The sequence below is a fragment of the Bactrocera tryoni genome, chromosome 2 (genome assembly GCF_016617805.1).
Source record: "Bactrocera tryoni isolate S06 chromosome 2, CSIRO_BtryS06_freeze2, whole genome shotgun sequence".
In the NCBI taxonomy this organism is placed as follows: domain Eukaryota; kingdom Metazoa; phylum Arthropoda; class Insecta; order Diptera; family Tephritidae; genus Bactrocera; species Bactrocera tryoni.
Genome location: NC_052500.1, coordinates 48,562,935 through 48,577,537, shown reverse-complemented (window position 1 = coordinate 48,577,537; position 14,603 = coordinate 48,562,935). Strand labels below are relative to the sequence as shown.

The 14,603-nt window shown below is 39.9% G+C and overlaps 1 long non-coding RNA gene and 1 pseudogene across 1 annotated transcript; one reads left to right on the top strand and one right to left on the bottom strand.

Annotated features, from left to right (window-relative positions):
* Nucleotides 1–373: 373 nt before the first annotated feature.
* On the bottom strand, nt 374–561 carry LOC120767248. The gene is made up of 2 exons (XR_005704681.1): nt 477–561; nt 374–419 (listed from the first exon to the last, which is right to left on the bottom strand). It is a non-coding gene; the product is annotated as an uncharacterized LOC120767248 (long non-coding RNA).
* Nucleotides 562–2,327: 1,766 nt separating this feature from the next.
* On the top strand, nt 2,328–4,590 carry LOC120768417 (annotated as a pseudogene).
* Nucleotides 4,591–14,603: the final 10,013 nt, after the last annotated feature.

The window sequence follows — 14,603 nt, the reverse complement described above, 5'->3', positions numbered from 1 at the left end:
ATATCAAGCGAAAACGGTCATCGAAGGCCGGTGAATCGTCCCAAACAGTGGCCAAGGCGGGATTGACGGGACCAGGAAAGTTTTGCTGGGATTGGAAGGGAATCATCCACCCAGTGCTGCCAACTTTTGACCAGGAAAAAAAGCTGTTTTTGACGGGAAGAATAGAGAAAAAAGCTAAAAAAAATGATAAAATAATCCAAAAAAAATCTGAAAACAAATGTATCAAAAATAAGAAAAAATGTCTAAAAAAAAAATAACAATTTAATAAGTTCATTTTTGTTTAAAAGATTTCCATTAATTTATCTATATCGTCTTGGTCTGTCTCATTTTCGTATGACATATCCGTGCCTATCATCTGCAGATATTTTACAGGCACTTCATAGTCGACGCAGCATTTTCCCATCCTTCGTAATCCGTTTCTGTATATTAAAATAAAAATGAATAGAGTATATCTTTTGCTTGAAATAACACTTTACCTTATGCTTAGAATGCTGTTAGTCGTGGCGAGGCTTATTGAATTTCTTAATTTTGATTTAATTAGGTTAACCTGGCTAAAAACCCTTTCTATTTCCGCGTTTGACCAGGGTAAACACAATATTTGAAAGGACTCGTCGAGGGGGAGGCTGCATTTTGATTATCGGATATCTTCGCGTAGGTCTTCAGAAAAGTGTGGTCCTAATACATTTTTTAAAATGTTTGTGCATTTGGTCCGGTGCTTCGTCGAACCGTTTTTTGCATAGGCTCCCCAAGTGGTCAATTTGCGCCATTGCTGTATGCTGCGCAAAAAAAAGGAACAGTGTTGCTTCCTTAATTTGCACATTATAATTTTCAGATGCTCTTGCAAAGTTGAGCTTGTTCGCCTGGGTAAAGCCACTCATGGCACATGTGTGCTTCTTTGTTGCAGCGTGCGCTCGCAGATCACTCAGTTTCGCTGTAATAGTGCTCTTGCAATAGTTGCAGTAAACCCTCTGCTGGTCTGTATCATCCCTGCGAATCCATGCCTTGAATTCATCACTTTTAAGCCACATATCGCGGCATTTTTGCTTGTATTCTTCCGGCATTTCACAACTTTTAAGAATTTACGCGCACTTTTTAAATAGGGATGGAACCACTAAATAGAGATGACGTTCGCGTATATCGAGAAAAACACTCGATCCGCCACCACATTTTCTGGTTTGTTTGTAAGTGATTATCGTAAAGCTGCCACTTTTTCATATTTTTTGTACTTAAGTGTTAACAACACAAAAAAAAGTCAGAAAAAGCCAACTGAATTTCTAAAAAAGCCAGAATGCCCTCTTTTCCCAATTTCCACAATTCTCAAATTTTTCCCGCAGTTACCTTCGAAAAAGCCAGTTTTGACGGTAAAAAATCCAAATAGGCAGCACTGCATCCACCATTAGCTGCTCCCATATGGCCAGACGCTTAATTCTACCATCTACTACGAACAACTAGACCATTTGAAGCAGGCGATCGACTAGAAGAGTCCAGAATTGGCCAACAAGAAGGGTGTAGTGTTCCACCAAGACAACGCCAGGCCACATACTTCGTTGATGACTCTTCAGAAGCTACGGGAGCTCGGATGGGAGGTTCCATCGCGTCCACCATGTAGCCCCGACATAGCGCCAAGTGATTGCCATCAGTTCGTGTCCCTGGCGGACGCTCTTGTTGGTGTAAAGTTGAACTCAAAAGAGGCTTGTGAAAAGTGGATGTCCGAGTTCTTCGCAAATAAGGAAGCGGGTGACAATAGAAATTAGTATTTTTTTTTTTTTCAGAAAATATAAAAAATAAAATATATAACTAAAAGAATTTAGATAGCATGGTACTTTCCTTATTTCATACTCTTATCAGTACAACACTAGACAGTATACTCTGCTTTGTATAGAACCGCAACTTCATTTACTAATGTTTATTCCCATGTACATATGTAGCAATGTTTCTGATTGCTAAATTTGTACTATTTCCCACTCTTTGCAAATATGAAATTTCTATTTTGAAGTGCATACGAGTATAGTACTTTAATAGTTTATGGGATCTCATTAAGACAACTAATGAAATTATGGAACGGCCACCGCACTCCTAGGCTGTCAAAACAACGCTGTATGATAACGAAACCGCAAGGAATTTGGGCACTGATAAGTAGTTTTGTGATCTATATACGCACTGTGTGCAAATATGTCAAAAACTGAATGTTCGACTAGTATAAAAGAGCTCGATTCGTACCCCAAATCATCAGTTACGCACTGAACTACAGTCGTGTACGCTTAGTGCAATCTAAAAACTATAACTTTCTACTTGAATTCCAAAAGGAACTGCCTAAATAGCAATTTAAAATGGCTGACAAGAACAATCTATTGCTGCTCTTCGATCGTCCCACCGAACCCATTTTTATGGAGAAGGGAAAAGCCGTGTTCGATGTGCCTGATAATTTCCTTACGGATCGCTATCGTCCCATCAGCACTGAGGTGCAGAGTCGTTTCGGTGAAATGGCCGAGCAACGCATTCCGGTTAGAGAAATTTCCATACCGGATCTACGTGTACCCATGTCACTGGCACGTGATGCACAATTTTCGCTCTTTATTCCGGCTCATCGTCGCATTGCGGGTCGTTTGATTGACATATTCATGGGTGTGCGCTCCATAGACGATCTCCAGAGTGTAGCTGTGTTTGCACGCGACCGTGTAAATCCATACTTGTTCAATTATGCACTGTCTGTGGCGCTGCTACATCGTCCAGACACCAAGGGACTGGATTTGCCGTCTTTCGCGCAGAACTTCCCTGACAAATTTGTCGATTCTCGTGTATTCCGTCAAGTGCGCGAGGAGGCCACTGTGGTACCTGATGGTTCGCGTATGCCAATCACCATACCACGCGATTACACCGCCTCTGATTTGGAACCTGAGCATCGGCTGTGGTATTTCCGCGAAGATCTCGGCATCAATCTTCATCATTGGCATTGGCATTTGGTGTACCCATTTGAGGCTGGTGATCGTGCTGTTGTGAATAAGGATCGTCGTGGTGAACTCTTCTACTACATGCATCAACAAGTGGTTGCCCGTTACAATTTGGAGCGCTTCAGTAATAATCTGGCACGTGTTGTACGGTTCAACAATTTGCGTGAACCCATTGCTGAAGGCTACTTCCCTAAAATGGATTCGTTAGTGTCGAGCCGCGCATGGCCACCACGTTTTGAGGATACGAAATTGTCGGATCTCAACCGAGAGTTGGATCAAATTAATTTGGATGTAAGTGACATGGAGCGCTGGAGGGATCGGATCTTCGAAGCTATATCTCAAGGATTTGCCACCGATGTAAGTATACACAATTAGTGGTTTAAAGATTCCTCGCTATACATTGTAATTGAATGCAATTGCAGGAAAGTGGTAACCGTGTGCCATTGGATAATGCTGGCGGTATCGATATTTTGGGCAACATTATGGAATCACTCGATTATTTCACCAAATCGTAGCTTGTATGGTGACTTCGTATAATATGGGTCTTGCGTGTTCATTTCCTATTCCGTATCGATCCTGATCATCGTCATTTGGAATCCTTTGGCGTTATGGTGTGACTCAGCCACCGCTATGCGTGATCCGGTCTTCTACAGATGGGTATGCATATATCGATGATATCTTCCAGGAATATAAGGTCCATGCACCCCCAGTATACAGCACTTCAGAACTCGACTATGATGGTGTTACTGTAACTGGTATGTTACAAGTCCTGGAAGGTGGACAAGCAAAATGCTGCAAACCTTCTGGCAGCAATCTGATGTTGATCTCTCGCGCGGTATGGACTTTGTGCCACGCGGCAATGTGCTCGCTCGTTTTATTGCATCTCCAATACACGCCATTCACTCATACACCATTAATGTCATCAAATGATAGCGGGTGCCCAATCGCCTTCGGTACAGTGCGCATCTTCCTGGGTCCCAAGACAGATGAGCGTAGACAAGGCATGCTCTTCAAGGATCAACGTTTGCACTTATGATTGAATTGGACAAATGAATTTGTGGCATGTGAGTCTTGAGTTGTTTATGATTAGATAGTAGGATTTCATAAATCTTATTGAACCAACAGTAAACCCTGGTCAAAATACCATTCGGCGTCGCTCCACCGAGTCCAGTGTCACCATACCCTTCGAACGCACTTTCCGTAATTTGGATCTAAATCGGCCAGCTGCCGGTAGTGCCGATGAGCTCGAATTCAACTTCTGTGGCTGCGGTTGGCCCAATCACATGCTCATTCCTAAAGGTTTGCCCGAAGGTTTGGAGTGTGAGCTATTTGTTATGGTATCCAACTATGACCAGGATAGGGTAAGCGTACAATAATTTATATGAAAGAAAGTATAACTTAAATTAAAATAAATTAATTGTCAAAGGTCGAACAACAACTGGTGGGCTCTTGCAGTGATGCCGCTTCATACTGTGGCGTACGGGATCGTTTATACCCTGATCGTCGCCCTATGGGATATCCATTCGATCGCCTCTCTCGTGCTGGTGCTGACCGTCTCGTAAACTTCCTCACTCCAAACATGAGCATCGTAGATGTGGTAGTACGTCACGATAACCGCGTTGTCCCACGTGCTGCTTAAACTATTTTCAAGAACGATGATGACATTTTTAATATCCTATGAATTATGACAATATTACAACAATTTTTATATCAAAATAATTTTAACATATAATAACATATCTGACAAAATAAAATGACGTTTTGTATAGCCAAATTTGAATGTGTTCTTCTTTTTCGGTGGGCAAGAAACGTCTTCAATTCTGAATTCTATAGCTAAATTGCTTGCCTGGCGTCATTAATGGTGCCGATCTTCATTTGAATTTAGCCTCTATTATCTGAGGCCCAAATATTAATTCTAGGCTCAAGGCTACGATCTCCAACAGTCAGGAATCTAATTGTAATTGCCACGATTTCTTCAAGGACGGCGATGTCATCAATAGAGTCATTAAAAATTATTACGATTACAGCAGTTACGGATGAAATAATTGTACTCAGAAATGTTATGCTACAATCTTTGGTGTACATTGGCAACTTTTGACCATATGCCTCAAAATAATAATATTAATAGTAATCTAATAAGTACTCCTCCCGAAACCAACCATATTTCTGGTTTCTTGATACCACTTCATCAACGAAAAATAGTTTCCATGTAGAAAAATTACATCAGTTGGGAATTGTCTTGGAAAGATATTAATTTTATAGTCTACTCTATATTATACTAAAATCGATAGATGAGCGGGCTGTTGTTAATTCGGCTATAGCCATGGTGTCTACGCCAGTAAAGAGAAGAAGATTTCTATAATAAAAACTAAATTCTATAAGATCGTTTAAATATAAGCAATAATTCAGCCGAAGTTTCGGAATACCTAAAAACAAAAAATTAATGGAAAATGTAGGGAAGACATTATGTATGAAGACAGTATGTAATATAGTGTGGGGTTTTTTTTTTCTGGCCTGGCATCTAATATGTTCAAATACAGGAAGAGTTTATGTCGTTTTCTGCGCTATACCATATATTAGGAGAGGGGCTAATTAGCTCTTTTTTCTTGGATTTGTGCGTCTTCTATCAATGCATTTTTGAGATATTTTATGTGATTCAATTGGTATGTATGTATAATGAATACACTATATGTATATTATATTTCTTCTTCTTCCTCTTAATTGGCGTAGACACCGCTTACGCGATTATAGCCGAGTTAACAACAGCGCGCCAGTCGTTTCTTCTTTTCGCTACGTGCCACCAATTGGATATTCCAAGCGAAGCCGGGTCCTTCTCCACTGGGTCCTTCCAACGGAGTGGAGGTCTTCCTCTTCCTCTGCTTCCCCGGCGAGTACAGCGTCGAATACTTTCAGAGCTGGAGTGTTTTCGTCCATCCGGACAACATGACCTAACCAGCGTAGCCGCTGTCTTTTAATTCGCTGAACTATGTCAATGTCGTCGTATATCTCGTACAGCTCATCGTTCCATCGATGCGATATTCGCCGTGGCCAATGCGCAAAGGACCATAAATCTTTCGCAGAATTTTTCTCTCGAAAACTCGTAACGTCGACTCAACGGTTGCTGTCATCGTCCAAGCCTCTGCACCATATAGCAGGACGGAAATTATGAGCGACCTATAAAGTTTAGCTTTTGTTCGTCAAGAGAGGACTTTACTTTTCAATTGCCTACTCAGTCCGAAGTAGCACCTGTTGGCAAGAGCAATCCTGCGTTGGATTTCCAGGCTGGCATTGTTGGTGGTGTTTACGCTGGTTCCAAGATAAACGAAATTATCTACAACTTCAAAGTTATGACTGTCAACAGTGACGTGAGAGCCAAGTCGCGAGTGCGACGACTGTTTGTTTGATGACAGGAGATATTTCGTCTTGCCCTCGTTCACTGCCAGACCCATTTTCTGTGTTTCCTTGTCCAGCCTGGAGAAAGCAGAACTAACGGCGCGGGTGTTGAGGCCGATGGTATCAATATCATCAGTTCAATCAGTTTGTTGACGGTGGGCTTTAATCTTTCACACAATACGCTCGATAGAACCTTATATGCGATGTTGAGGAGGCTAATCCCACGGTAGTTGGCGCAGATTGTGGGGTCACCTTTTTTATGGATTGGGCATAGCACACTTAAATTCCAATCGTTGTGCATGCTTTCGTCCGACCATATTTTACAAAGAAGCTGATGCATGCTCCTTATCAAGTCTTCGCCGCCGTGTTTGAATACCTCGGCCGGCAATCCGTCGGCCCCTGCCGCTTTGTTGTTCTTCAGGCGGGCAATTGCTATTCGAACTTCTTCATGGTCGGGCTATGGAACGTCTGCTCCATCGTCATCGATTGGGGAATCGGGTTCGCCTTCTCTTGGCGTTGTGGGTTCACTGCCATTCAGCAGGCTGGAGAAGTGTTCCCTCCATAATTTAAGTATGCTCTGGGCATCGGTCACTAGATCACCTTTGAGGGTTCTACAAGAGTATGTTCCGGTCTTGAAACCTTCTGTAAGCCGCCGCATTTTTTCGTAGAATTGTCGAGCATTACCCCTATCGGCCAGCTTATCAAGCTCTTCGTACTCACGCATTTCAGCCTCTTTCTTTTTCTGTCTACAAATGCGTTTCGTTTCCATCTTTAACTCTCGGTATCTATCCCATCCCGCACGTGTTGTGATCGATCGTAACATTGCGAGGTAGGCAGCCTGTTTTCCCTCCGCTGCGACACGGCACTACTCGTCGTACCAGCTGTTCTTTTGCACTTTCCGAAAACCAATGGCTTCGGTTGCAGCTGTACGTAAAGAATTTGAAATGCCGTCCCACAGTTCCCTTATACCTCAACCCATTTGGGGAAGTTTCGACGTGGACGCTGAGTTTACCGACCGTAGTGCCAAAGATACCTTCTTTGCCCAACCTAGCGTTTCTTGGACGGCAGTGATGCCAGCCTTTATTTTCGCGAGGACATCAACCAGCTGGGCTGCGGCACCTTCCCAATTAAGGGTCCGGACATTCCAGGTGCATGCCTTCAAATCATAATGCTTATTTCGTTTTCTGTGGTCGTCATCAAAGGGGGTCTCTCATCGAGGGCTGTCGTTTTAAGATTTCATTAGGGGGCTTTTTACGTGGCGGGTCCCAAACCCAGCGCACAACCCTATGTAGGGGATGTTTCGCCTTCTCACATTAGCTCACCTTCGAACGGATGTTCTTAGGCTACCCAGAGGATACTTGGTCAAAGACCGGAAGTCATGAGCTGCTTGAGCCATGTGTAAAAGAATCGTTTCTGGCCACTCCCAAGTGAATGGCGATCAGAGAACTTTCCTCACTTGCGTGAACATCTACACATAACTACATCCTCCTCTACACATAACTCCATCATATATTTGCATTATACAAATATGTACATAGTACATATAAATATATAAAAAAATATTATACAAATTTGGTCTCAGAAACATGCTCCTACATAAATTAACACGCTCTGTGGTATACAAATTATATTGATTAATTTTGGTCCCCAAACTTCGTATGTCTTACGAAAGTCAATGCTGAAGTTTTTGTGGAATTCGGTAGCAAAAGTTTACCTGACAGACATTTATCACAATATAAAAGCGCATTATCCTTGACATTGTGTCAAGGATAAATGTAGTCAACACCTAGTAATGCTATGCGATTTATCACATTTTATATCTACGGTGTAATTAAAAATGACGTGCATGTAAATTTCTTACTGCCTGTGAATAAGTATAAAGATACACACCCACAGGCACATATACATATACATATATTACCCTGTAGTCAAATGTGAGAGCTAGTCCTACAACAGATTTTTTATACCTTGAACAGGGTATATTAAGTTTGTCACGAAGTTTGTAACACCCAGAAGGAATCATCGGAGACCCTATAAAGTATATGTGACCTGGTCTACGAAAAGGGAGCTAACGAGCGATAACTAGTTTTCTGGGAAACAGCTGTTAAAATAAACAACTCGTTTCGTCATTTCTCATTATCTCATTAACTATTTTTGACACCTAAGCCCCCTTTCCGTAGACCAGGTCACATATATATAAATGATCAGTATGTCGAGCTGAGTCGATTTAGCCATGTCCGTCTGTCTTTCCGTCTGTCTGTCTGTATATATACGAACTACTCCCTCAATTTTTAAGATATCGTTTTGAAATTTTGCAAAGATCATTTTCTCTTCAAGAAGCTGCTCATTTGTCGGAACGGCCGATATCGGACCACTATAACATATAGCTGCCATACAAACTGAACGATCGGAATCAAATGCATGTATGGAAAACTTTCACATTTGACAAGATATATTCACGAAATTTGGTACATATTACTTTCTAAGGCAACAATGTAATCTCCGAAGAAATTGTTCAGATTGGTTAACTATAGCATATAGCTTCCATACAAACGGAACACATAGTTACTAACAGAAATGCACCTGTGAAGGGTATTTAGCTTCGGTGCAACCGAAGTTAACGTATTTTCTTGTTTTATTATAGAATAATTTATATAAAACGACTGCAGAGTGGCACAGTTGGTACGAATATTTATATTTCCGACAGCAGCATCGCCGTCTATGGTTCTTATTTATAGTTTCGAGTTCACCTGGGCTGATATCTGCTCAGTAAATTGACTATCCCATAGAGAATCAGTTGGGAATCAGTTTTAAAATCCAGCATAGCCTACATTGAATCAGAGTCGCTCATTTTTGGCACAAATTCGAAAAATGTCTAGAAGTCTTGCAGAGTAAAATTTTTATCAGCTGTTCTCTGTAGTCACTGTTATGCTAGTTTTTTTAATCACGTTGTTTGATATCAACAAAAAAACAAACAAGCAAAAAAAATTTTATATAATTGTTCTGCTTGATTTTGATCGCCCAGTTTCTATGGACGTTATACATATGTTATATTAGTGCCGACGAAAGAGCAGCTTCTTGTCGGTAAAACAATGTGCGCAAAATTTCAAATCAAAATCTCGAAAACAGAAAGACTAAGCTTGTGTATATACAGACAGACGGGCATGGCAAAATCTATTCAACTGATAACGCTGATCATTTGTACTTATTGTATACTATACAGGGTCTCCGATGTTTCATTCAGGGTGTTACAGACTTAAAAGAAAACGTTTTTAATAATAAATAAAAAAAAAAATAAATATCTACCATTTTGGTCGACAACTTTTTGCCATTTTTCCACTAGAGACATTATACCATCAATGTAAATCTAAATTTCTGTAAACTTCACAAATTTCATTAGTGGCTTTTTATTTCAAAAATTTCAAAATAAAGCGAATTTCATTATCATTTCATTATTCAGTATTTTCACAGCAATAACTTTTTTTGAACTTCCCCGAATTTAATTTTTTGTTAAATGAAGCTTGAAACCTCACCTTTCCAACACTATATGGTATGACACAATGTGATTGGTAGCGCTGGAGATATACGACTGCAACCATCTATTGACATGATACGAAAAGACTTTTTCGACTACCCAATATATCGCCAAACATATGAGTTATCTGAATAATATTGAGAGAGCGTGGTTTTCGAACATCATCTTCTTTGTACCCAAATTAGATAAAATCGGGTAACAAACCTTATGAATCAGAAGGTATTTGATTAGAATTTATTATTATTACGCACATACACTATTAACAAAGAAATTCTGTAAAAAAAATATTTTAAACTCGGCCATTGCGACGCCATTTCCGGTGACCCCTCGGAGATGCGACCGCGTTGGCAGGATAACTCCTTACAGGATTATCTAAAGTGGAAAAAATACGTGGTTTAGTTAAAGTCTTAACTTAGCACTTGGACGAAGGCTAGCCTCGAGCGCAGGCTGTATTTCCGAAACTAGTACTCAGATCACCTTGAAAATATATTCTAACAATATTCTAAAGTGTTGTAGAATTTAATAAGACAATAAAAAATTTAATTTATTGAAACCTCTAAGCCAATATAACCCCTTAACTTAATCGAAAAATTATAGAAACCATTTCTGTACAGCAGAAAATTTTCTACAATACACTTACAATGGTCAGTCTTCACCCGTTTATATCTTTTAAACGGTTAAGTTTACAAAAAAATTGGGGCAGACCTTTTAACTCATAAATTAAAATCTAATTAAAATCTGCAAAACGAAAAGTTTTTTGAAGTAAGTGGAAACGAGATATGAATATCTCTATCTAACAATAAGAAAAAAATAGAAAATCGTTAGGCGGAGGACCTCCCCGTTACAATTCAGAGCACATACTTAGAGAGCGTTTGTTAGAGGGATTTATTAACCAGTTTTGCGCCAGAGAACTAAGCGATAAAAAAAACATTCCTTTTATTGGACCAAACCCAACAAGTATATTACTAAACTTTACACGTCGGAAAGGGAATGAGGTCCAATGTGCGCTGGAGAAATCGCTACTTCGTAGTGTCTCATTTGTCTCGTTGTCACGCCATTCTAAAGAGCGAGTTGAGAGTGTTATGTAGAACACTGCCAACGAAATCAGCACCAATTGTAATGCGACAGTTCATCGTTCGATAGGAGCTTTTCATTTTACTACTGGGTATACTTAGATACTCACACACATTCATCCAAGAATATGATAAGAAGTAATGATTCAGACAAACTACATAAGTACACGCTGTAACTATTAAGCGTTCTGCAAATCGAATGTAAAACGCAATTCAAAAAAGTGAAGCTATGTAACTGTCGAGTTTTTTATGAAAGCGAAATATTGCAGGCGAAAGAAAAAAAATCCCTCTACACTTTTAGCTACAGATTTAAGCGTATTTTCGCACTTGTAATTAAAAATTGTTGTACGCAAATAAAACAAGAAATAAAGTTAACTTCGGCTGCACCGAAGCTAATATACCCTTCACAGGTGCATTTCTTTTAGTAACTATGTGTTCAGTTTATATGGCAGCTATATGCTATAGTGAGCTGATCTGAACAATTTCTTCCGATAAAACATTATTTTTATGAACAATAACTCATACCAAATATCGTGAAGATACATATATGGTCAAATGAGAAAGTTTCCCATGCAAGCATTTGATTCCGATCATTCAATTTGTATGGCAGCTATATGTTATTCTTAAAGATCTAAACAATTTCTTCGGAAATTTCGTGAATATATCTCGTCAAATGAGGAAGTTTTCCATACCAGCACAAGATTCCGATCGTTCAATTTGTATAGAAGCTATATGCTATAGTAAGCCGATCTGAACAATTTCTTCGTATATTACTTTATTATCTTAGAAAATAATCTATACCAAATTTCGTGAATTTATCTCGTCAAATGCAAACGTTTTCCTTACCAGCACTAGATTCCTTTCGTTCAGTTTGTATGGCAGCTATATGTTACAGATGTCCGATATCGGCAGTTCCGACGAATGAGCAGCTTCTTGAAGAGAAAATTACATTTGCAATACTTCAAAACGATATCTTAAAAACTGAGAGACTAGTTCGTATATATACAGACGGTCAGACAGACAGACGGACACGGCTAAATCGACTCAGCTCAACATACTGATCATTTATATATATACTTGGTAGGGTCTCCAACGCTTTCTTCTGGGTGTTACAAACTTCGTGACAAATTTAATATACCCTGTTGAGGGTATAACTACGCGCCCTCTCAGTATGCAAGTGCGAATATTAGCCAACATAAACACTGGATATCTTGCGCCGATTCAACGATGTCATTGCACCATAATTATACAACATTTAATGCGACTAATTAAACAGAACAACAACAACTACAAATCACATGAATACGTGAGCACTTACAATGTGTTATGATATACCGATGTGTGTATGCATGTATTCAAGCGAGTATTTATGATCGCTTCACCGATTAAAGGATGCTTGAATACACACATGGCAAAGTAGATACATATACACACATACACATACAAATAGAGTAAATCTGTGGAATTTTGTGCGTGCAATTAGCGTACGTGTGAGGCAAAATAATTGTACCAAGAACCATATATTTGATTTTATCTCGGTATTTGCGAATATACTTATTAAGGAACAAACTTGAAGTGAGTGCTTAAATGAAATGACTAAACTTATTATGTGTATCAATACGACTAAGTGGCGAAATATGTATATACTTATATGCAAATAATGAAAAAAAAACAAGGAGAAAACTATAAATTCAGCTTCAGCTTCTTTACAGGCTGCATCAAATAAAGTATATTAACGAAATATTTGAGTTCTTGGAACATTACCAATACAGCGCATACCATAGATTCGCTTGGGGAGTAGTGAGGATGGTGGTTTGATCAAACATTTTCTACTTTTAGGAAACAGGAAATTTAGTAACACATTACGATCATCTGTTGTGGTACCAAAAAATTACTTAAAATGAACTTAGAGACCCTCATAATTCAACGAAGCTCTTTGAGCCTACCACACATTTCTTGAAACGGCTAATATAAGTTTCGTCTATCTCGGCTCGTACTATTTCCGTTAGAGAAGATATTTAGCCTTACCGCATGGATGCCTATTGGACAACGTCCCGTAAGAACTACTACGATTGAATACGAATATCATAAGTCTTGCTGAGAGCAAATGGTTTAGTGTTTCCTCAAAACCTTCCTCTCGAATACTCTTAAGGCCGACTAATCAGGCGATGACATCGAGGCATGGGCCTCTGCCCTATGTTGACGGACTTGTAGAGTTTGGTTTTTGTTCGTCGAGAGAGGACTTTACTTCTCAATTGCCTTCTCAGTCCAAAGTAGCACCTGTTGGTAAAAGTGATTCTTCGTTGGATTTCAAGGCTGATATTGTTATCGGTGTTGATGCTGGTTCCAAGTTAAACATAATTATCTTAACTCGATAAGTCCTAATATGCGATATTAAGGAGGCTCATCGCACGGTAATTGGTTTAGATTGAGGGGTCCCCCTTTTTGTTGATTGGGGAAAGCACACTTAAGTTCCAATCATCCTACCATATCTTACAAAAAAGCGGGTCCCAAACCCAATGCACAAAAAAGCTGTTGCATGCACCTTGTCAGTTATGTGCCGCCGTATTTGAGTAGCTCGGCCGGTAATTCATCGGCCTCTGTCGCTTTGTTGTTCTTCAGGCGTGTAATTGCTATTCGGACCTCATCATAGTCGAGCAATAGGACATTTTTTCCATCGTCATCGTTTGGGGAATCGAGTTCGCCATATCTAGATATTACACTTTTACTGCCGTCCAGCACTACGAAGAAGTGTGTTTTTTATAACTACAGTATGCACTGAACATCAGCCTCTAAATCACCACTTGGGACCTACAAGTGTATGCTCGTTTTGAAAACTTCCCTTAGTCGCCTCATCTTTTCGTAGAATTTTTGAGCATTACCTCTGATGGTCAACTTCTCATCGCTCTTCATGCTCACGCATTTTGGCCTCTTGGTATACAGAGGCGGGCGTGTATTTTCGCTACAACAAGATGGTGGTCCGAGTCGATGTTAGGACCTCGGAGCGTACACACGTCAAGGACACTGGAGACATGTCGTTCATCTATCACAACATTATCCAGATTGATTTTGTACTTTTCGATCCGAAGATAGCCAAGTGGCCTAATGAATTTTCTCCTGCTAGAATATATTACTACAGACAGCCATATCAACTCCTTCGGATACGTTTCGCCATGGAGAGTTAATGTTTTTAACTGTTGAACCAATGACGCCTTCCTTGCCCACCCTGGCTTTAAAATCGGGAAGCACAATTTTTACATAAGCATGCCCCAGCCGCTCATAACAGGCATCTTTGATCATATCGATCTTCTCCTTAATCGGTGGTCAAAAGTGGGGTCTTTCACCCAAGCTGTTGTTTCTTTTCCATTGTTAGTGGTTTGTACATAGCGGATCACAAACTCAATTCACAAACTTGCTAGGCGAGTAGTATTAGGTCTATATACGTTTTTAAGCACGATTAGTTTGGATATTGCGTTCAACAGTTATAGACGTGTAAACATGAAGTTCACTAACGCCGAAATTCGCGATATTTCAAAGTTTTCCTTCGTTAAAGGTTTCGACCCATTTTTGAAGCGGATGGTCACTGGCGACGAAAAATAGATCACATACGACAATATCAAGCGAAAACGGATGTGGTCGAAAGCCGGTGAA